The sequence below is a fragment of the Hylobates moloch genome, unplaced genomic scaffold (genome assembly GCF_009828535.3).
Source record: "Hylobates moloch isolate HMO894 unplaced genomic scaffold, HMol_V3 SCAFFOLD_20, whole genome shotgun sequence".
In the NCBI taxonomy this organism is placed as follows: domain Eukaryota; kingdom Metazoa; phylum Chordata; class Mammalia; order Primates; family Hylobatidae; genus Hylobates; species Hylobates moloch.
The window spans coordinates 39,860,038-39,883,015 of NW_026652295.1; the positions used below are offsets into that span (position 1 = coordinate 39,860,038).

The 22,978-nt window shown below is 51.3% G+C and overlaps 1 long non-coding RNA gene across 1 annotated transcript; it reads left to right on the forward strand.

Annotated features, from left to right (window-relative positions):
- Nucleotides 1-5,378: 5,378 nt before the first annotated feature.
- On the forward strand, nt 5,379-22,744 carry LOC116460485 (uncharacterized). The gene is made up of 3 exons (XR_004245813.1): nt 5,379-5,546; nt 5,737-5,904; nt 22,268-22,744. It is a non-coding gene; the product is annotated as an uncharacterized LOC116460485 (long non-coding RNA).
- The last annotated feature ends 234 nt before the right edge of the window (nt 22,745-22,978 follow it).

Consider the following 22,978-nt stretch of genomic DNA (forward strand, 5'->3'; position numbering starts at 1 on the left):
CGTATAACTATGTGTATTATAAATTAAAATAATGTTTTAAATGCCGTTTTAAAATGTTCCCCCAAAATCTTGAGATAAAATGGAAGCTCCAAGAAGGTGTGCTAAGTTTATTCTACTGCTTCCTCTGTCCCCTGCAGTAGGGGCCAGGGAGGGAGAGAGAGGGTGTTGTTGCGGGCAGCCTTGTCTACTTCTGGTGACTACAACCCTTTCTTCACTGAACCCCTGCTCCTCTCTTCCATGCAATTCTGTGGGGCTGCCAATTACAACTCCCCAGCTCCTCTGGCCTCAGGGTGGGCCCATGAGCCAGATCTAGCCAATTGACAAACATAACTTTCTTAGACACCTGATTCGTCCAAAAGGTGGGCACATGACCCAAGCTAGGCCAAAAGGAGCTCTTTGCTAAAATGTTACAGATGGGGGGTGCTGGGAATAGCAAATCCTCTCTTTCTTCTGAGATGTGAGCATGAAATTGCTGCCATGCTCTTCTACCCACCTCTCTCTGCCCTCCAGCAGATGAGAGAAATCTTGACCTCCCTCTCCCTCTCCACGCCCCCACTGCAATTAGAGAGGAAGATCAATTGCCACAGGAAAAACAAAACAAAACAAAAAGATGAGGCTATCACACACCAAAAAGCATAGCCACCATATGAATGAGATCAAGAAAGAATGCAAGAGAGAAAGCTGAAGATATCTTTTGAGGCATGGCAGTCCCTAAACTTTGCCCCCTGCCCCAATGCATGTGCATGCACATGCGTGCGCGCGCACACACACACACACACACACACACACACTCCTATCCTTCTTGGTTATTTGAGCCAATAAATCCCTTCCTTTTGCTTAAACTAGTTGGAGGTGAATTTCCATCACTTGCTCCCTGAGCAATATCTCCTGGCACGCTCAGTCCTACTTAATAACTCCCAGCTCCCAGCACACTACAGCCCAGAGAAGGAGAAAGGGCCCAATGGGGTTTGGAATTGGGGAACTCAAGTTATATGTGGAGTAGGTGTCACATTCTCCTACCAGGAACCTTCCAAAGTTCTCCCTCACACGGCTTTGGGCTGGAAAGGACCTCAAGCAGCGGGCTGGCAGGGAATCTATCCCAACTAGCTCTCTGCTGCCTTCAAAGAAGCCTGACTCAGCCTCCTGCCTTGGAAACCCATCCCAGGACCTCCTGTCTGAGACATTGCAAATCTGTCCAGCTTAGTCAAGCCTGTTTCACCTTCTCCTACCCTAGTGGAAGCTGGACTATAGCCGATCCCTCCTCTCCTTTTCCATTTCTTTGGAGGCTCAGCCCACTCTTCTCTTTACTATTCTTTTGCCCTTGTTAGTGTAGGTTCATGCATGTTGTGCGTACTAGGTACTGGCTAAGAACACAGGCTCTAGACAGGCTGCCTGGGGTCAATCCTGGTTCTGTTCCTTCCTAGCTATGAGACTTTTGGCAAGTTGCTTACCTTCTCTGTGCTTTGGTTTCCTCATCTTCAAAATGAAAATGATTATATGAATTAATGTATATAGAGTGCTTAGAACTATTCCTGGCGCATACAAAGTGCTCAATAAATATTCGTTATTATTATATGTTAATGCTGTGTGTGTGTGTTCAGCCCCTTTCCCAGCTGACTGGGAGTTCCCTGAGGACAAGAAACATACCTTATTCATCTTCAAAGGCCCAGGGCATCAAAGTGCTTGACATAAGAGAGGAAGCTCAAAAAAAAAATGTATGTTGACTGAATGAATGGTGAATGAATGAAGATTGGTTGGCTGAACACTTAGATAATTTAAGTCCTGATTCCTGTCCTTAGGTCTCTCAATAGTCCCACATGGGTAGCCATCAATTCTGCCTACATATGAACCCAGAGGGGAGGTTTGTCAGGCAAAAAGGATCTTGCAGCACAGTAACAACAGAAGCAAGAACGACCAGCTCTGCCCTGTGTACACCCCTTAACAACATCCAAGGCTCTGTCACGATGCCACACATCACTGTGAGGTAGACAGAGCAAGGGTAATCCTTATCCCATCTTACAGATGAGTAAACTGAGGGTTAGAGCAGTAATGTGACTTTCCTAAAGACAGACACAGCTAGCTAGTGGCCCAGCTGAGGCCACAGCCCCCTCACTAGACTTGATTAGATCTCTGTCAACCACATCCCAGCAGCCAAATGCTCCCTCCTTTTGCCGTCCTGCGGGGCCATGCAGCACCCACCACAACCCCTTGGTCCACCGTGGTCTAGGCAAGAGAAGAGGAGTCCAAAAGCAGATGACTATCATCTTCCATTTGTCTTGGTATCTATGACCACGTCTTTCATATGTCTCAATATTTGTACAGCCTAGTGGGAGGGTTGTAGAGAGTCCAGGAGTGAAGGCAACTCCAGTGCACACAATGGTCCATTGTGCCCCCGTATCCCCCTTCCCTTCACCACACCCAGCACACGGCGTACTGTTTACCTGCCTCCAAGGCCTGGCTCCATCTCAGGTGCCACTCCAACTGGGCCCACGCACAGGCATTGCCAAACCCTCTGCCCACGAGGCCTAGGCTTGGCAGTGATGCCCTTCTTGGGGATTCCCCCCAGCTTTTGTCCCACCCCCAGTCCCTTCTACCCCAACACAGACCCCTCCTCTTGGCTCATAGCACAGTACCTGGCACACAGTAGTTCTCTGGAAATGGTTCCTGACAATCAGTGGTTCCTTAGTGACGGTCATAACCTCAGGCCCATCTGTCAAGGGGTTCTCCCAGCTTCAGAGGTGGGCGATGGCATTGTGAAGGAGGTGGGTTCCAGGGCCGAGTGTCAACTAGACTTAGAAAAAGTTTCCTGTCTCCCTGAGCCTGGGGACTTTGTGGGGAAGGCAGCAAGGGAATATAAAGCCTGTCCATCTCTAGGGACAGAAGACCCATATTAGGCACTGTCTTGGTCCAGTTGGGATGCCATTCTCCCATTCTTTCAGAAGTCAGAAGTCAAGGGTCAGGGCACCATCAAGGTCTTCAGGGACAGAAGCCCAGGCAAGAGGACAGATGGAGAGGTCTGCTCCTCAGGCCTGGATTGTGTTTGGGGGTCAAGAAGCGGGGTAGAGGTGGGAGGGGAAAGCTGCCCAGGAGAAAGTTAAGCATCAGCAGTTCATCCACATACTATTCACACCCTGGGACAGAAGAAGAGGAGAGAGAAAGAGAGGAAGAGGGGAGCAAGAAGGGAGAGAGACAGGGACACCACAGAGAAAAGCCAAGAGGCGAGGCCAGGCGCGGTGGCTCAAGCCTGTAATCCTAGCACTTTGGGAGGCCAAAGTGGGTGGTCACTGGAGGTCAGCAGTTCAAGACCAGCCTGGCCAACATGGTGAAACCTCATTTCTACTAAAAATACAAAAAATTAGCCGGGCATGGTGATGTGCCTGTAATCCCAGCTACTCGGGAGACTGAGGCAGGAGAATCACTTGAACTCAGGAAGCGGAGGGTGCAGTGAGCTGAGATCGCTCAACTGCACTCCAGCCTGGGCGAGAGTGAGACTCCATCTCAAAAAAAAAAAAAAAAAAGAAAAGAAAAGCCAAGAAGCAGATGGGAAATGGGAGAGCAGAAAACCACACCCCCAGGTAAGCAGGCTCTGGCAAGGAAGATGAGGTTCCACCATCTGAAAGAAGAAGCTGCAGAGGAGCTTGGAGGGCATCCAGTCCAACCGACTCATTTTACCTATAAGGAGTCCAAGGCCCAGAGAGGGACATGTCTTGCCCGGGGTCACACAGCAAGTCAAGACTCAGCCCAAACCAGAGTCACAGAATGATGGCTCCAGGCTAGAAGACATTTCTTGACTTTCTACTGAGCAGAAAAAAGGGGGCTTCAGAGGGTCACACTCTGCTTGACTTTGGGAAATGTGGGAGCAAGAAGAACAGCCATCATGGCCCACCCAGCCTATGGCCAGGTATCAGAACAAAGAAATGGAACATTCAGGCCCACTGCCCACAGCCTTGTCTACCTGGTGGCACTTGAGCCAAGGTTTGATGGGCTTTCTATTGTACTCATTGATTTATTCCACCACTTACACTATATGCCCAGCACTGTGCCAGGCCCTCAAGTTGAGGAGGAGGACAAGAAGAGGGTGGCAAGGAGGCTACAAGCTAGTCTATTCGAATACTTTGAAAGAAAGCTAATTAAGTGGACATTCATTCAGAGGTTGCTGTATGCCAGCTGCTTGCCCCATGTTACTGTGTCAGAGACTCACAAGGCGGTTCCTGTCGTTAGTCTCACTTTTTCAGATGATGACACTGAGGCTCAGAGAGACTAAGAGGCCCTAGATCCTACAACTGATGTGGCAGAGTAGGAAGTTAAACCACACCATTTGCTCTTAACCAGTAGGCTGTATGGCCCCCCAGGATGGGCTTTAAGAGCTAGAGTGACGGAGTGATGAGGTTACCCCCACCACCCTGTGATCCATCACACACACCCCCCCTTTTTTTTTTTTTTTTTTTTGAGATGGAGTCTTACTCTGTCGCCCAGGCTGGAGTGCAGTGGCGTAATCTCGGCTCGGCTCACTGCAACCTCCTCCTCCTGGGTTCAAGCAATTCTCTGCCTCAGCCTCCCGAGTAGCTGGGATTACAGGCACCTGCCACCACACCCAGCTAATTTTTGTATTTTTAATAGAGATGGGGTTTCACCATCTTGGCCAGGCTGATCTTGAACTCCTGACCTCGTGATCTGCCTGCCTCGGCCTCCCAGAGTGTTGGGATTACAGGTGTGAGCCACTGCACCCAGCCAAGGTGAGTCAGTCCCTTCTCTAAGGCTTTTATAAATGCCTCCCATGGCCCCTTACTTTTGGCCTTGTCTTGGAATTAATTGTCAGCATGTCTGTCTCCCTGGCAAGTTGGAGGGCAGAAATGGCCTTTGCTCAGCTCTGAACCCTCAGTGCCAGAACAGTGTCTGGCATATGGCAGGTGCTCAATGACTGGTTATGGAAGGAGTATAGCTGGGTAGTATGGTATCCCCATATGAGCAGAAAATAAAGCCCAGTAGAGGCTTAGGTCCAAGGGAGGGGCAGGAAGAGAGTTTCATTAGTCTCCAAATGTCCTGAGTCTAGCACACTGCCTGGAATATACTAAGTGCACTCATAAGTGCCCTTTGGAGTGAGTATGGAGGGTGCTCCAGATATGAGGCTTCCATGGGCCTAGGGGATGGACTCAGGAGGTTTGAGACTGCATTTGGATTGCGGCCAGAACTCAGGGCCCCTCCCCAAGAAGTTTGAGGCCCAGCCAGACCACCATGAGAGCCTGCAGAGGACTGGGGTTCAGGGTACTGGGGACCTCTTTTAGGAGTGCAGGCTGTTCCTGTGGACTCTGCCAGGGCTCAAAGCTGCGGACTAGGGGGTGGGCTGGATCAGAGTGAACAGGAGCGGGCAGGCTGGAGTTGGGACACATTCTTCAGCCTCTTCTGTTTGCAGGTGCCTGAGGACAACTTCAAACCTTCTCTGCTCCATTGTAGAACCTTTTCCAGCAAGGGGGAGAGGAAGGACAGAAGGCTATGCCTTGGGCTCCAAAGTTTAGGAGAGGAGCCAGGGGGATGGACAGAGAGAGGTGAGGAGAGAGAGACCCAGGAGGCCTCTGGGAAGGGAAGGGAAGGTTGCTGAGGAAGGAAGTCTGCACTTAAGGATAGCCCAGCCTCTGGCACCAGCCCCACTGGGCCAGGGTCCCAGGATTTATTGACTAATCCTCAAATGATACACTTTCCCTGATTTATTCTCTCTCCAGCTTGCAATCTCACAAGATCCCATTGTCTCTGGACACTGCTGGCCAAGGGCCTCCACCTCGGGACCTGCTGCCTCTCATCCACTTCCGGGGCGGGAATGGAAGCTCCCTACCGCCAAGCACCACGACCCTCCCCTGCCCTCTCCAGGCCTAAGGGTCAAGCTGCCAGGCCACCAGGCAGTGCCAGGTACGAGGATGACAACACCTAGCCTACCCGCGGAGAAGGCGGTGAGCTGGGTGACCTCCTGGAGCTGCAAGAGTTTGCGCCGGCTGATGCGTTGCTCCACCGAGTCTTGGGGGGAGGCAGCTGGCGGGTGGGGGCGTGGCTGCCAAGGAAGTGGGTGTCGGGTACTGGGCGAGGGGACAGAGCTAGGTCACAGTCGAGGTTTTCACTGACCCGAGTGGGCGGGGGTAAAGGGAATTCGTAAAAAGTTTCTTTCTTCATTAATGGCCTTTTTTCCCTATCCGAGAGCCTGGGCGCGGGAGGGAGCGAAGACGGGCGGGGGCAGGGCAGGCCCTCCACAAGTGACACTTAATTCCCGGTCTGGACTGGGCCGGCGCTTGAAAGCAACTAAATTAGCAAAACAGAAGTCAACTGTCGATTGCTTCATTGGAGGATTAAGTGTGATAAATGGGGGGTTTGTTCGCTCTCCGGTCCAGATGTTGTGTCTAAGTAAGGGTTTTTTCAAAAAAAAGTTTTTTTTTACATTCTTGGCCCAGGGCCCATATATATTTTGGATACTGCTGGGAGTATATAATATCATTGGAAAATGATGCGGTCTGCTAACCTTTTAAATAACATTTCCTCCCTCCTCTATTTTCTAATAGTTTGTTTTTCTTTCCATGTTTGCCTTTTATTGGGGGAAATTTTTTTTGGAAATTAATGAGGCTCAAGTTTGGAGACCAAAATAAAAAAGGGGTGGGGGAGTGTGAGAGGTGGATGGGGTGTGGAATGAAGCTGGGTGGGGGGAGGGCTACTCTTTGTGTCTTTTAAAGCGCTCCTGGTTTGATTTTTTTTTTTTCTTTTAATTTTCTCTGCCGAGGCTGCCCGCGGCCCTCCGGCGGGGCTGCGCGGTGGCGCGCGCGGGCAGGGCGCCCGGGACTCTCCGCCGCGCCCGGCGCCCGCTCGCCCTGCCCGGGCCTGGGGGCCGCGCGCCGCTGGCCTCCGGGAAGAACCTGCCATTCCCCCCGCAGCCGGGCCCGACGTGAGAGGGGGTGGGGGTGGGGGCGCCTCCTTCCTGAGTGAAACCTACGGAATCCGGCAGGAATTCGGGCCTCCCAGATTTAAGAAAACAAACAAAGGAAAGATTGTCAGAGAGGGGCCGCCAAGAGCCGCCGGGCCGCCTCACTGCCCTCCGCGCTCACCCCCGGGGCGCCCGGGCCTCCCGGCGGGGGCGGAACGCGAGGCTGGGGGGCTCCCCCGGGTGGTCCCCGGTGGGCTTCCCTGCCCTGGGTCTTGACTAACCTGTGTTGAGTCATCCTCCTGTCTCTAGAGCTGAAGAGGCCCCAGGGCGCATGGGAAAGGAGGGTGCTGCCGAGGTGGCTGCCTGGGGGCGGGCCCTACAGGGGGCATTCGGGGCATCCCCTGCCTCTAGGCAAATCCCCACGGAGTCCCATCCCGCACCCTCCCGCAGCGTCCAGGGCGAACCCCTGTCTCCAAGCCCAGGCTTAGGAGTGAAATCTCGACGGCTCAGGTTCCTTCTCTACGCAGTCCCCCAGCCAGACTAGGAATGGATCACCGCGCGGGTGGGCTCAGTTCCCGGCTTCGCCCGGGTCTAGGAAGAATGATAAAAAGTGAGAATGTAAAGGGAGGAGGTACTATAAAACAAAAGGGGTTAGACACCCATCAGGCAGCAGCGACCCGGTGGTATACATGCGGGTCTCCTGTGCTCCCACCGCCTGCGTTCTTCCTGGCCGCGTCCACGTTGGTTTCCTTCTCGTTTTCTTGGTCTCTCCTGATTCTGTTCTCGTGTCAGTCTGCCCTGCCTCTGTTTCTCCAACTCTCTGTGGTCTCTCTCCCTCTCTACCTTCTCTGTCTCCTTCTGAATCTGAATATGGCTCAGTGCTTCTGGCTTTCTCTTTGTCTCTGAAGCTATCTCTCTGAAATGTCTATGGCCCTTTCTGTCTGCCCCTCTTCGTGTTTCTCTGTCTCAGAGCTGACGCTGTCTCGTGGCCTGTCTCACTGTGTCTTCTTCTCTCCTCCTCCTCCTCTTCCTCCTCCTCTCCTCTCTCCTCTCTCTCCCCTCTTCGTCCCCCCCACCATTCCCCTCCATCTCTCCACCCTGCCCCCGCCTTAGGTAGCCCAGCGGGCGGGCGCCTGGCCAAGGCCTCCCTGGGCAGGGCCTTGCTGGCGCTGACAGAGCCTCGCGCCCGCGGCCCAATTAGCGCGCGGCGCGAGGGACGCGGCATCTGGAATTGCGCTGCGCTCACGGCCAAGGCCGATTGTTTAGTCTGCGCGGCGGGGCGGGCGGCCCGCGCGGTGGCCCCACATCTGGAGCCTCGGCCAGACGGCCCTGCTGGCGGCTGGCCGGGGTGCGTGTGCATTTTTAACTCTGGGATTTGCTGACAAGTTAAGAAGTCAGAAAGTCAGTGGCGGCGGGAACTGGCGAGGCGCTCAAGGAAGGGAGGGGCAGGCGGAGGCTCGGGCGCATCAGCCGCGGCGGAGACATGCTCGGGGGCGCGCACAGCAGCTCCGTGCTTTGGCCCAGCGCAGCGTTCCCCCAATCTACCTCCACCCGTAGCTGCCCAGCGCCGCAGCCACGCGTTGACTTTTCTTCCTTCCCGGTCTTTATCCTCTCCCACTTATCCTTTCTCTTTATTTAGTCCCTGAATTATCCCGAAATCCCACACTTCCCAGCTGGCCAGAGCTCCTTGGAGGTCAGCATCTGAGAGGGAAGCCCTGGAGTCTTAGGGCTCCCACGCTCTGGAGGAAACACAAAGAGGGCCAGAGAAGGCCAACAAACTGCCCGGAGGTGGCTCAGCAGTTAAGCGGCAGAGCTAGGACCAGAGGCCAACTCTCTTGACCCCTAATAGGGTTCTTGGCACAGCTCCGGGTCCCCCTTGGGGCTGGTCCAATGTGAGCATTCTCACATTGTCAGAGTTCCTTCCCATCCTTTAAAAACGTGCTTTTGCACTTCCACTCATTCATTTCACAAATGTCTGTAGCACACTGTGTGCCTGGCCTGGGAAACAGAGCGGTAAACAAGTCAGGCATGTCCTTGCGCTGCAGAGCTTACATTTTAGTGGAGAAGAGAGACAGAAACTACGCAGCAAACAAATTATCCAAAGTTAGAAACTGTTGAGGAACAGGAACAAAATTGCTAATGTTTATTGAGTAACTATTGTGTGCCGTCACCATTATAGATATTTTCATTTTTACCAACCCATCAAATCTTCATTATGTCCTCATGAGGTAGGCATGTGTCCCTGTTTTGCAGATGGACAATTCGAGGCTGAGAGAGTTACATGATTTATCCAAAGTCACACACGTGCACAGGTGGTGGAGCTGAGGTGCAGATTCAGGTTTGACTTCAAAGCCAGGGCTCTCGCTCCAACAGTAGGCTGCAAGGCCTTGAAGGACAATGGTGTAGCTGTCCAGAATTGGGTAATTGACACCTAGGTGGTATACAATTTATTCCCAGCAGCAAAACAAGTATTTACCAGGCCGCTGCCGTAAAGATCATTACTAGCATTTGTGCACTGCTTTCCTATTTATAAGCCATTTTCACTTGCATCATCTTCTTTAATCTTCACAACTTAGGGGGGTAAGTATGATTTTCATTTCCATCTCTGCCTCTGGAAACTAAGGCCTGCCAATGCGCCCAAGCTTCACTTGAGTTTTAAGAGCACTCCCTGCCCCAGCGCTCTTTCTCAGTAACAGAGGGCTCTGTTTCTTTCCACATTTGGTCTAGTTTTTCCTTGTTCTGTTTTCCATGGAAATAGAGCTCAGTGCTCACCCTCATCCCCAGAAAATAGTGACTATATCATGCCTTTGAGATGTTTCCCCCGGGAGCAAGTAGAGACTTTGTAATGTGCCATGGACTGTCAGCACAGCGTCCTGGTGAACCAGCCTGCTTTTCTGGTTGTGCAGCCAGGCAGACCTACAAAGCCATACAGGGTTAGAGACCTTGGTTTCTGTCCGGCCTCTACTGTGTGACCCACCAGGTCGCTTACCCTCTCTGGACTTCAGTGTCCCCCTCTTTGAGATGGGAGATTTGGGATAGAGCAAATCTACTTTTTTGGGGTTACAAACTCCTTTGAGAATTTGCTGGAAGCTTTAGGTCACCAATTTAGAGTGGCTTATGTGTACATATATACTGAAGCACTCCATTTTTACATATCTATCTATCTATCTGTCTATCTATCTATAGATGGATAGATTTTTTTTTTTTTTTGAGATGGAGTCTTGCTCTGTCTCCTAGACTGGAGTGCAGTGGCGCCATCTTGGCTCATTGCAACCTCCACCTCCCGGGTTCAAGCCATTCTCGTGCCTTAGCCTCCCAAGTAGCTGGGATTACAGGTGGCCACCACACCAGGCTAATTTTTGTATTTTTAGTAGAAACAGGGTGTCACCACGTTGGCCAGGCTGGTGTCAAACTCCTGACCTCAGGTGATCGGCCCACCTCAGCCTTCCAAAGTGCTGGGATTACAGGTGTGAGCCACCATGCCGGGCCATTTTTTACTTATATTTTTTAGGGACTTAGGGACTCTTAAGGGTTATCCATGGGCTCCCTAGGGATTCCAAGAGCCCCCCACCCCCGCCCCCGCCACCCCTCTCACTGCGAAGTTTGGGATTGCTGTACAAAATGGTTTCTACACTAATCAGACATCAGTAAAACCCACTACTGACCTAGGTAAAAGGAGCCACAGGCTATCCCTTGTAGGCAGGGAAATGTGGGGTCCTTTTCACTGAGGAGTCAGCAGATCTTACCCCCATGGCCTTTTCTTTTTCCATCTTTTACCTTTGGGTTGTCTTGGAATAGGAGGAGGCAGGAGTCATCCCACCAGGGCCAGGGGAACACACCTTTGTGTTTTGACCACACAGTGAATAACATAACTAGGTACCTCAAGCTTGGATCATGCCTAGATAGGGGAAACTTCCCCTTCCCTACACACATCATCATCATCATTATCATCATCATCATCATCATCACAGCCCCTTCTTACCTGTTCTGAGCACTCCCCAAACATCATTCCAGCTTGTTCCAACCCGGATATGGCATAAGCAGAGAAGGTAAAAAGGTCTTAATTTCATAGACGATGTGGCCCAGAGTCGTCCTATGTCTTGCTTAGCATCACACAATGAATTAAAAACTGAGCAATGGGGAGAGTCCAGGTTTTCCCAGCTCTAATGTCAAACCTCCTTTTGGTCCGCAAATACTTACAGTGTGCCTACTGTGTGCAAAATGCCGTGCTGGAGGCTGTCAGGGCTTGAAAGGTGATGATTCAGCAGAGGATGCTGTTTGTGCCTCACCCTATGTCCTCTAGCCCACTTCTCCACTCATCTGCCACTGTGATGGGAAGGTGTCAGCAAGCCCAGGAATTGTCCACCCTAAGCAGCCTTTCTGCTTCTCACCTGCAGAGTCTCTCCAGTGCAGGGGCCAAGAGAGCTTTACTCAGCCCGCAGGACAGCTGGGATTTAACACTGCAGGGGCAACCCTCAAGTTATTAATAAGAGATAAGAATGGGTGGATAAGCAACCTGGCTGCCTTGGGACTCCGTTGGACAATTCCATGGTGTGTTCTCACAGTTCCTCAGTGGGCCCCCATTGCCCACAATGAAACTCGATCATTAACCACTCTTCACTGGCTTTTCTCATATCCCACCCCTATCTCACTTCCCCATTCCCTCCCTCCAGCCTCCAGGGATCACCTCCTCAGTAAACTACCTGCACCCAAGTTCTTGTCTCAGGGTCTGATTTCAGGGGAAACCAAACTAGGACATGCAGAGACATGCGTGCGCACACACACACACACACACACACGCACACATCTCTGTGAAAAGACAAGGCACAGAGAAGAATCATTCCCAGTCATGACTGGGTGGCACCAATAATAAAGGCTGACACGTCCAAGGCTCTAAGACTGTGCTCCTCACTTTGCTAAGCACATTCTACACTTGCTTTATTTATTTATTTATTTATTTTTATTTTTTATTTGGCAGGTGAGAAGTGGGCATCATAATTATACCTATTACATAGGGTAAGAAACTGAGGCTGAGAGATTAACCTGTCAAGGTCCCTTAGCTAAGTGGTAAAGCCTGGCTGTGTGCCCAGACCTGTCCACCTCCCAAGCAGTTATCTTATAAAGACTGCCTAGGCTGTCCGTGGCTGATGCTACAGGAATGGAGCCCAGAGAGGACTAGGGATGGGGAGACTTCCTGGAGGAGGTGGGGTTTGGCTTGGCCTTGAAAGACAAGGTAGGCTTCCACTTCTACCCATCCAGGGCAGGCCGTATGGAAAACAGGGAAAGTTCTAGGCAAAACATGAAGAACTTTGAAAACAACAGTGAGGAGTTGGGTCCAGCTAGCCAGGAGTGTGTCTTGGAGCAGGCTGAGGCCACGCTGTGGAGACCAGAATGTCAGCCAGCAAGGTAGCCTCTTCCCCACTCCAGCCCAGTGACCTATGTCAGAGAGAGCTCACCAGGAACAGGAATGGTAAAGGCTGGGGACTAGACAGCAGTCCTGCTCAGGCATGGAGGGCAGAGAACTCACACCTGGTCTGCACCCCATTTCCTGGCCAGGCACCCTGGTCTCAGTCATCCCCCATTTCCAAGTAGTAAATAGACGTATAAAGCAACGATTTCCATTTAAAGCTCTGCAGACCATAGGGAGGAGGGCCTGCAGGCCATCTGGGCCCTTGTTTGGCAATGTTTGTGCTCACAACAAACCTGATAGACAGAGATTTATCGCCGTTTTCATTAGCTGGAGTTGGTTTGGTTTGCTGCTTTTCCACCCCCTCCCCCCACCACACACACTCCCGAGTTACAGATTTATGGTGGGTGGGAGGACCAGGGACGCAGAGAGAGGGGAGGGAGAAGGCTGAGCAAGGTATGGACTTGAAGCAAAGGGGATGGGGTGGGGATTCGGAGGATGAAGGGGTGGGAGTGGTGAGGAGTGCACCAGCTCCAGAGAAAAGACTAAGAGAAGGTGCATGTGTGTGTGTGTGTGTGTGTGTGTGTGTGTGTGTGTGTGCGCGCGCGCGCGCACTAGCATGCATGTTAGAAGGTGGCTGAAAGACACCTGCAGCCACATCCCCCGAACACACACATACACATACATCTCATAATCACTGTAACTGTTGAGCATAGAAGCTGCTGAAATTCTAAGCTATCACCAGCAGCACTGGGCCCAAGGCCAGGAGGGATGCAGACCTTTGGCAAGCTCAGGGGTCCACTCTGGTCCGACCGTATTTAACAAATGCCTGTGTAGCATTCCTTCTGTCCTGAGGCTTTAGCTAGCTTCACTAATTTCACCATTAAAGCAACCCTCCAAAGTGGACACTGTATCATTTCCTTGATGCCGGTTTTTCCCTCCCCTCACAGCAGGGTATACACCCCACCCATCTCTGTAGGAAGGGGCCTGGCCTTGAGTTCCCAGTTGTAGATATCATTTTCCCCCTTGGTGCTCCTGTGAAGTTCCCATGGGCATCCCCTGAGGACTCCTTCTTGGGTTCTTTGCACTCCCTCTCCTCCAGCACTTCCCACCCCCAGCCAGGCTGGCTCTTCCCCATCTGCATCTTTTCTCACAACAGCGCCTCCTGCCCGGTGTGCCCTCCCCACACCTTCACTCCAAAATCCTTCTAGCCTTCAAGCCCTCGTGGACTGCCTCCGTGAGGCCATTCCTGAGCTGTTCCATGAGGTTCATGCCTTCAGTGAAAGACACCGAGAGCCACCCTTGGGGATCATCCTGAAAGAAGAAGAAGAAACCAGAGAAGATTGGCTCCCCCCTCTCACAGGCAGAGCAGCTCTACTTTTTATAGCAGAGTTCTGTGTTGGATTTCATTAGAGCTAATTTTAAGAGGAAAAACAAGGTTTAACCCAGTGATCAATTCTAACTTTCTCATTTCACAGGTGAGAAACCAAGATCAGAGAGGGTGAGTGACTTGTCCAAGTTACACAGAGTTCTCGTCAGGGCCACCGGGCCAGCCTCCCCAATGCTCTTTCCGTGGGATACTTTCCCCAGTGTGTATGCCCATCCTGCTAGGAGACTGGAAGCTCTAGAGAGCAAGGACCAGGATGCGGCATCTCTGTCTCCACTCAACAAACATGTGATGCCTGAGTGTTATTTCACAGGCATTTGATCCCCAAGGCTGGCAGCTTTCAGAGGGTCCATGTTATCAACTTGCCTCCACAGCCCCCAGGTAGGGACAGGCTGTAGGGTTGAGACAGGGCTGGAGTGTGGAAGGGGGAGTTCCTTGTCTCTATGGAATCCCCTCTGTCTGGAACACTCACTGCCAAACAGAGGCAGAGGCCTCAGGATTTTCAACACACAAAGCACCTGGCTTTCCAGACCCACCCACAGTCATGTCCCTCAAAAAGAAAGGGTTGATGGGTTGGTTGGTTGGTTGCCTGGAAGGCCCTTAGCAATAATCTGAAGGAAAGCAAAAGAACTTCCTCTCCCCAACAAACCAGAACACCAACCCACCGTCAGCCTGCCTCAGTGTCTACCGTCCCATCGGAGTGCCTCCTGTGGGACACGGCCTTGGCTCCAGAAAGTCCCACCTCTTTCCTAAGCAGGAGTGTCCCACTAGTTCTGACTAAGGCAGGACTTATCGAAGTCAAGAGTGGGCTCTGGAGCCACACAGTCTTGGGTTCTAGTCCAAGCTCTGCGGCTGAGAAATACTGAAATACTTAACCTCTCTCTGCTCTGGTCTCCTCTGGGAAATAGGGATAAGAATATCTGGAACAGTGCTCAGAGGATTATTAAAAGAAGTGAACAATTTGTCTCAACTTCCCTGACAGAAAAAAGAGGATTGAATGAGATAACCAGTTGGGACACTCAACACAGCACTGGGCCCACTATCTTCCTGTGAATGAGGTCCTCCAGGATTAGCAAGTGCGTTGCTTGGCAAAGTCCCCAGGGAACGAGAGGATGGAGCTGGTGGAGCTTGAAGACACAGAGAACAGAGGGAGTTACCCCAGGCCACAGACAGCCCTGGTAGAGGAGGGGGAACAGCCTAGTCACTGAGCCCCCATCTGCTATGGGCAATCTTGAAAGTGAGAGGAGAAAAGTCTGCCACCAAAACCAGTGTCTCCTTCTCTGATTTGCCAGGAGCTGCCCCTTAGCTGGACTTAAGAGTTCCTTCCAAGGGGTCATTTCACATGATAACAAACTTTCATAGAACTCACTACATGCCAAACACTACATCTTGCCCCAGTAAACTAGGCGGTTGGGGCCATTAGGGATTATCATCGTTACCCTGTCTTACAAGAAGGCGGCCGATGCACCAGGAGCTAGCAACCTGCTGGGGCCACACAGTCCTAAAGAGCAGAACTGGGCTTTGAACCCAGGTGGTCTGCCTGCTCTTAACCCCCCGGACACTGGGTCAGCTTCCTCGCCAGCCACTGACCACATCTCCAAAGCCCTCTGTAGTCAGTTGCCTGACCAACCTTTCTTTTCCCTCCTGGGGTCTCATCAAGTCTGCATTTCTCACTATCAGGCTGGGATCTGATTCTCTTTCCAGTTCGATGGAAATTACCAAGGTCCAGGGGTCCAAGGTTGGGGGGGTGGGGGAGGGTGAACAAGACAAATAAGACACAATCCTGGCCTTGGGGAGTGTTCCACTCTCCCCTCTTAGACCAAGCGAAAGTACAAATGGAGACCCACATTCCATATGTCTAAATATTTAAAAGTTAAAAATCAAGTTAACAAACTGTTTAATAAAATATGTTCTATTCTCCTAGGCTGACACATACACCTTCTAAAGATCTGGAAGGCTTGATTTGAATTTAGAGTTCTCAGGCTTCCTGGAGTTCTGCACAGGGACACGGCGCAGGGAGAAACTCCCTCTGCTCTCCCCCAGCCCTGCCCTCAGCCCTCCTCTTCCCTTCCCAGCCCCACCTTCACCTTAAACTAGGGCTTCGAGCACATGTGTAGATACTCCAATCCACACACACAACTGCTGACTGCATGCCCCGTACTCAACTCACAGCCAAGACACAAGCTACCCTCTGGAGGTTGAACCTGGGGAGGTGGCCTGCAGAGGTCCTGGATGCAGGGCACGGGCCCTTAGGACAGGGATTTCTATGGTTCAGGAGTGGGGGTGGCTCCCTCCTTCTGGACAGACTCCTACCCTCTGAGGAGGGCCAAAGGAGGGGCCCGAAGTGTAGGGCCCCTTGTCTACAGGCATTGGAGCTGAAGGTGGGTCACTCTTTGTTCCTTCTGCTTTCTAATCCCTTTGTCTGATCAGCCAACATCTGAACATCCTGGCAACTTTCCTTTCTAAACCGTTCTCCAAGCCCCATCACAGCCCCTCTAGTCCAGGCCACTCTCATCTACCACCAGGTCACCACAACAGCTTCCTAACTGGTCCTCCAGGCCCCAGTCCTTTGCCCACCCCTCCACAGCCAGTGATCCTTTTTGAACACAAACTGGATCATGATGCAGCCACGCTTAACACTCTTCCGTGGCTCCCTGCTGCACACAGAAGACCCAAATTCAACTTGGCCATTGACGTTGGTGTCCAGCCCCTCTCAAGCCCTCCAGCCTCAGCCTGCCCTACTCCCTGCCTCTAAATGACGCTCTGGCCTGTCTACGCTGCCCCCAGGTCCCCGCAAGACATGAAGTACACACTGCAGTGTGTGCTGCTCCTCTGCCCCACTTTCTCACCTCCTGTCTCTATGAATTCCTTCTTCTCAAAGATTTGGCTTCATGGTCAAACCTGCAGCAATCCTTTCTTTTCAACAGCCCACTCCTACATCCAGGTCTGGCATGGAGTCCCGGGCTTGTGCTCTCATATTAGTATCTACACTCTATTATAACTATCACTAATTTAACCACTTCCCAATACTCCGACCATTGCCATCTCTTGCTTGAACTATTGCAGTGGCTCCCTAACTATTCTCCCTGCTTCCACTCTTGCCCCTTCCTCCAGGCTGTCCTCCACCAGCAGCCAAAGTGAGCCTTTTAAGACATGTGTTTGGGCTGGGCGCAGTGGCTCACGCTTGTAATCCCAGCACTTTGGGAGGCCGAGGCGGGCAGATCACCTGAGGTCAGGAGTTCAAGATGAGACTGACCAACATGGCAAAACCCCGTCTCTGCTAAAGATACAAAATTAGCCAGATGTGGTGGCACGTGCCTGTAATCCCAGCTACTCGGGAGGCTGAGGAAGGAGAATCGATTGAACCTGGGAGGCAGAGGTTGCAGTGAGCCAAGATTGCGCCATTGCACTCCAGCCTGGGCAGCAAGAGCAAAACTCCGTCTCAAAAGAAAAAAAAAAAAAAAAAAGACATGTGTTTACTGACCTCACGCCCTGCTCAATACCCCCAGTGGCTCTCATCTCACTATAGGATCCGAAGGCCTGCCAGGACTATAGTATCGTTCATGATTTGCCCCTGCTCCCTCTACTCTTCTCTCTTCTTCCTTCCCTCACTCACTCTTCCCCAGTCACATTGGTCTCTTTCCTTGCTCCTCGTTAAACCCAAAGGCACTCCTGCCTCAGGACCATTGCACAAGCAGTTCCTTCCCTTTACTCAGGGTTCTGCTCAAATATCCTCACCTCCAAGGTCCATCCTTCTCATCCCCCCTACTTTGTTTTACTTCACACATTCATCTCCCCATGCCAGATTGTATATCTCTTTGCTTATGTGTTTCTGTCTGTTTCTCCTTCAACCATCTAAGCTCCACAAGAGTGGGGACTTTGTTTTGTCCACCTCGGCATCCTCAGGTCTGGCACATAGAGGTGCTCAAGAAAAATTTGGCAAAGGGATCATCTGTTTATGTTTTCATGTCCCAGGTAGAATGTGTCCCCCCGAGAGCAGGGCCCGTGGCTCATTTATCTCAGTGTCCCCTCTGCTTGGCCTGTTGCTGGGCACATAAACAGATGACTTCATTCAGATGGTGAAGGAATGGGGGCCAAGAGCATGGCCTGTGAAAAGGCACCACAGTGGGCTGGAGCCGAGGGCACACAGGGCAGATGGAGCTGGAAAGGTGAGGTGGGAGCAAGTTACAGAGGGGCTGGAAGGCTGGGGGAGCTTCTCTGTAGCTTAACATTGCAATGGCTCCTATCTAACATGGAGCCATTGCAAGGTCTTAAGCCAGAGAGAAGAATTTTACGCCGCAACTATATTTAAAGCTGGGCACGGTGGCTCATGCCTATAATCCCAGCACTTTGGGAAGCCAACACAGGAGAATCACTTGAGGCTAGGAGTTTGAGACCAGCCTGAGCAATATAGTGAGACCCCATCTCTATGAAAAATTTAAAAATTAGCTGGATGTGATGGCACATTCCTGTAGTCCCAGCTACTGGGGAGGCTCAGGCAGGAGGATCAATTGAACCTGGGAGGTCAAGGTTGCAGTGTGCCATAATCATTGCCACTGCTCTCCAGCCTGGATGACAGAATGAGACCCTGTCTCAAACAAAATAAATATATATATATATATATATATAAATTTTTATTTTTTTTTTTTTTTTAAAGAACTTGGGAGCCAGGCACGGCAGCTCACGCCTGTAATCCCAGCACTTTGGGAGGCCAAGACGGGCGGATCATGAGGTCAGGAGATCGAGACCATCCTGGCTAACACAGTGAAACCCCATCTCTACTAAAAATACAAAAAAATTAGCTGGGTGTGGTGGCGGGTGCCTGTAATCCCAGATACTCTACTCGGGAGGCTGAGGCAGGACAATGGTGTGAACCTGGGAGGCGGAGCTTGTAGTGAGCCGAGATCGCACCACTGCACTCCAGCCTGGGTGACAGAGCAAGACTCTGTCTCAAAAAAAAAAAAAGGAACTTGGGAGAAGAGTAATCAGGAAAGCATGGAGAGATGGAACTGACTTAGAGATTGCAAAATCCCCAATCTCAGAATATCCCAGAAGCAAAGCATCATCTTGAGTTGGACACACCAAGGCTTGTCTCCTGATACTTCTGGGCCTCTTTACACCAGCTCAGTCCACTTTCTGACACTGAAAATTGGTTCTGGACATAAGTGCTCCAATCACCCCTAGGAATGCTGGAATTTGCATGAGAAGGTATCTTAGAGAAAGGTTAGATGTGAGCGGTTCCCTGGGGGCAAGGGCTGGGAAAGGGGCAGGAAGAGTATGGTGGCTCTGCCCCCTCCGGGGAAGAGTTGAAGGCCCTTATTTGGCATCACCACTCACCTAGGCCTTGGTTGTCCAGGAAGGCCTGGGAAACAGGGCGACAGAGTGTCTCGGGTCTCCCCTCCCCCCTACCCATCCCCCAGGCTTTACTCTGGGTCAGTTGGAGCCTGAAGTGGCTTTTAAGCAATTAGACTGAGCACTGGGCACTTTCAAATCTAATTGTTTCAAAAGCCCTTGAAGGGTTTGAGTCTGAGCTCTTAAAATGCCAGAGAAGAGGGAAATCAGTGACGGTGGGAAGTGTGCGGGGCCCAGCTCTCTTCCCCTACCCCTGTTTCTGCTCTCCATCTTCTTGAGGATGGAGCGAGTGGACAATTTAGAGCAGAAGGGTCCCTCCTCCCCAGGCTCTGAAGGTTCTGTATCCCCTTCCCTGCCCTACTTCAGGTATTCAAGTAACTGTTTAATCAAACTCTATGCCCTCTCCACCAAATTGATGAGAACTAGGGCCGTCCAGTAGGGAGACCCTGACCCCAGTGGGCAAAGCATCTCACCATCACCCAAGAAAACATGTCAGCAGCCTCACTGTGATTGCACACCTACTCATGGGCTGGAGGCTTGGGATTTTTTAAAAAGATCCTGACCTCAAGGAGACCAACAGCCTGACAAGGGAGAAAAGAGCTGCTTCAAATTAGCAGAAATGAGAGGTTGAACTTAAGAGAGATGCAAAAGCAGTGAGCTCCAGGAGCACTGAACTGGGTGGGAGTAGGGCCAGAACTGGAGGAGAGAATTGAGGAACACTCCATGGTGGAGGGTAACATTTGAGCTGAGCCTGAAGAGTCTGTAGAATTGTGCAGGTCAAGTTAGAAAGAAGGGTACATTATGAGTCCAGGGAATGAACACGAACCAGAAGCTATCATGGGAGGGTGGAGGGCCCTAAGGACTCTCATCCATCCCATCATGCTCTGACTCAGTTTGTTTGTCTACAAAATGGATCACTAGACTGGCTCAGTGGATTCTATTCGTGTTCTCCTGAGCTTTGGAGGTCCACAGAGAAGCTTTGGACCACTTATAGGCCAAGTGGGAGAGCAGAGGAGGCAGGGTCTAGACCTTTGCCTTCAACTGGAGCTTTAATTCTTAGCTGTTTTATATTTTGGATTTCGGTATACTTTTGAGTCATTTTGTCCTCTGCAAACTACTGGGTGATTCCCTGGATATCTTCCAGCTCTGAGCTCAGGTCTTCCTCATCATCAGCCACTTCCCTACCAAGAAGGACAGAGAGAGAAATCTATGCAGAGCCCTGAGGGCCAGCGGGGTGGAAATTCTACCCCAAGGTCTGATGTCCTGGATGGGCTCCTGCCCAGCTGCCCTGGGGAGCTCAGCCCATGACCAAACTCAGATGGACTGATGGGTTTGATGCCTGGAGATCTATCATTAAAGCACCTCCCTTTTCATTTAGGCAAAATCTCCCAGACTTTTTTCATGAGGAGAAATTACCTTTCCTTCCACTGAAGGTGAAAAAAAGACAGCTTGGGTTGCTGCCAATATACCTACATGTTGTCAGAGGGTGTGGATGCCATTACCCACAAAGCCCAGAGTTTGGACAGCAGCCCACCAAACAGCTTAGAGGTGTCCCAGCTAAGCCTTCGCGATAGGATGGAGGGTCTCCAGGAATGCCAAAGGAAATTGTTGGGTAAATCAAAGAATGAATGAACAAATAAAGAGGCCACTGCCAAAATGCCCTTGAAAGGATCACTTTGGAAGCTGTTATCAGTCATGTTTACCTTGGTGTGAATTAAGTATCTTAGGGTAAGAGTTGCTAGGAGGAAGGAAAGGTTTTGGAAACTGGATGTCACTATATAAGGAAAGAATAATACAAAAAGAAAGATGATGGGTGCAAGACAATCACCCACATAACTTCGTCCTAGTCTCAACTACCCCCAGCTCCTCACCTTCCCTCAACCCATCCCCAGCCTCCTCCTCATACCCTCTCCCTTCTTTCCTCCCTGGAAATGCTCCCCAGCTCAGGGCCCAGGTGCTGAAAGGTGCTTTAACGTGAGTGAAAAAGTATTTGGCCTGGAGCAGGGGGACCGGAAGGGGGTGTCAGTCTGTGCCATCTCAAGGGGTGTGGCCCACTGCATGTAAACATGGAGGAAGGGAGTGGCTTCCGGTCTGAGCTATGGGCCCAGGGAAGGACTGGAAATTCCTACCCGGCCTTCTCCTGTCTCCCCACCTGCCACTGCAGCAACTTTGCTTCACAAACAAAACAGAGACAGAAGTCAGTGGAGTCTTTGCAATGACCTCTACCGCTGCCCAAGTCCTCCGCCCTCGGGAGGTCCCACGACAGGCCTTGGCTCCAACCTTCAGCACCCAACACCCCAGGATGGCCCATACTCTCAGGGGCCCCTGCCCTGGCCCACTTTCCTGGTCGTGTTCTCTTAGGAGTGGCTTCTAGCTATAAAAGCCCAGGTAGGCTTAAGACAAGCAAACAACAATAACAACAAAACCCACTTCCCATGGTTCTCCCACAGTTATAGGTTGAGAAGTCAGATGTGTAACTTAGAGCAGGTCACTTAACCTTTCTGGATTTCAGCATCTTCCTCAATGGACAAAACAGGTGGGAAGACAGTTTGAAACGTATAAGGCGCTCTATAAGGGTCAGGGATAAATATTAGGCCGTTTAACTGTGGATTCAAATCCTGCCTCCACCTCCCACCAGCTGGGTGATCTTGGGCAGGCTATTGAATTCTTGGTGCCCCAGTTTTCTCATCAGAGGTGCTCCTGTGACCTATCTTGCAACTTTGGGAGGTGGATGCAATGAGATAACGGATGCAAATCATCCAGCTCAGTCCCCACAGTTGGTAGAGGTTAGTTTTCTATTACTATATTTTGTTGAAGCTAAGACTGTAAGATGCACCATTATTTTACGATCCACTAAGAAAGAAATACCACTGTCAATGAATTGTGAGACACCTTGAAGTGGATGAGACACTGTATTATTGGGAGGACAAGTGGGGAGTGGGTGGGAAATGGGAATGTCAATCTCTATAGCAATAGTTTTCCACTTGGGATGCATCCTGGAATCCAATGCCCAGCCTGCATCCCAGTTAAACCAAAACCTCTGGAGTATGGCCAGTAATCTTTCTGTGACTTGGTTTCCCCATATGCAAAACTGAGACAATTATAGAATCTACTTCTGGGGCCATTATATGAGTTGATTCATGTAAGTGATTTAGAACAGTACCAGGCCCACAGAAATGCTAAAGTAAATGTTAACAGCTATTCCTCTCTCCACCCCCAGGTCCTGGCACAGGCTAGGTGCCTTCTGAGTGTTGGCTGATGCAGGGACAGACATGATCATGTGACTGCTGCCCTCCCTCCAACCCCCCTCCAGTAGGGAGAGGCCCACTCTGGCCTCTGGAAGCCCAAGAAGAGGCTCACCTGCCCAAAGGCCTTCCGTCCAAAGTTCAAGGGAGCCCCACCCCTCCCGGATGCTCAGCTCACCCCACCCCCCACAGGCAGGGCTACAGTGTGGTGGGCACTGCCACACCCCGACCTGCCACAACCTCTTGGAGTCAGTGACAAGAACCAAACGTCCCCCAGCCTCCACCCCTCCCCTTTCCTGCTTTTATTATTTTCTTTTCCATAAAGATTAGTCTGTGTTGCTCCTCTATCAAGGCCTGGAGGATAAACATGTGGTCCGGAGGCAGAGAAACCCCAGGCCTGAAGGCCCCACTGCCCCCACCCCAGCAGCATAAACCCAGGGCTTTTAAGCAAGGAATGGTTTTCAGTAAATCTCTCCTATCAGCAGAAACCTTTGAAAGAGTTTGTTTAAAGGCCAGGGAGATAAACAGCAAGGAGAAGTGTTTGTTTAAGATGTATGTTCTGTGTGGCCACTCTGGGGCCCGGATTTACATCTCTGGGGAGAGGAGCCACTCAGAGGCCAAGGTGGGGGCCTTCCGGGGCACCTTGGGCTCCTGGTGTGGACTTCAGCCCAGGCAGGGACCCATGA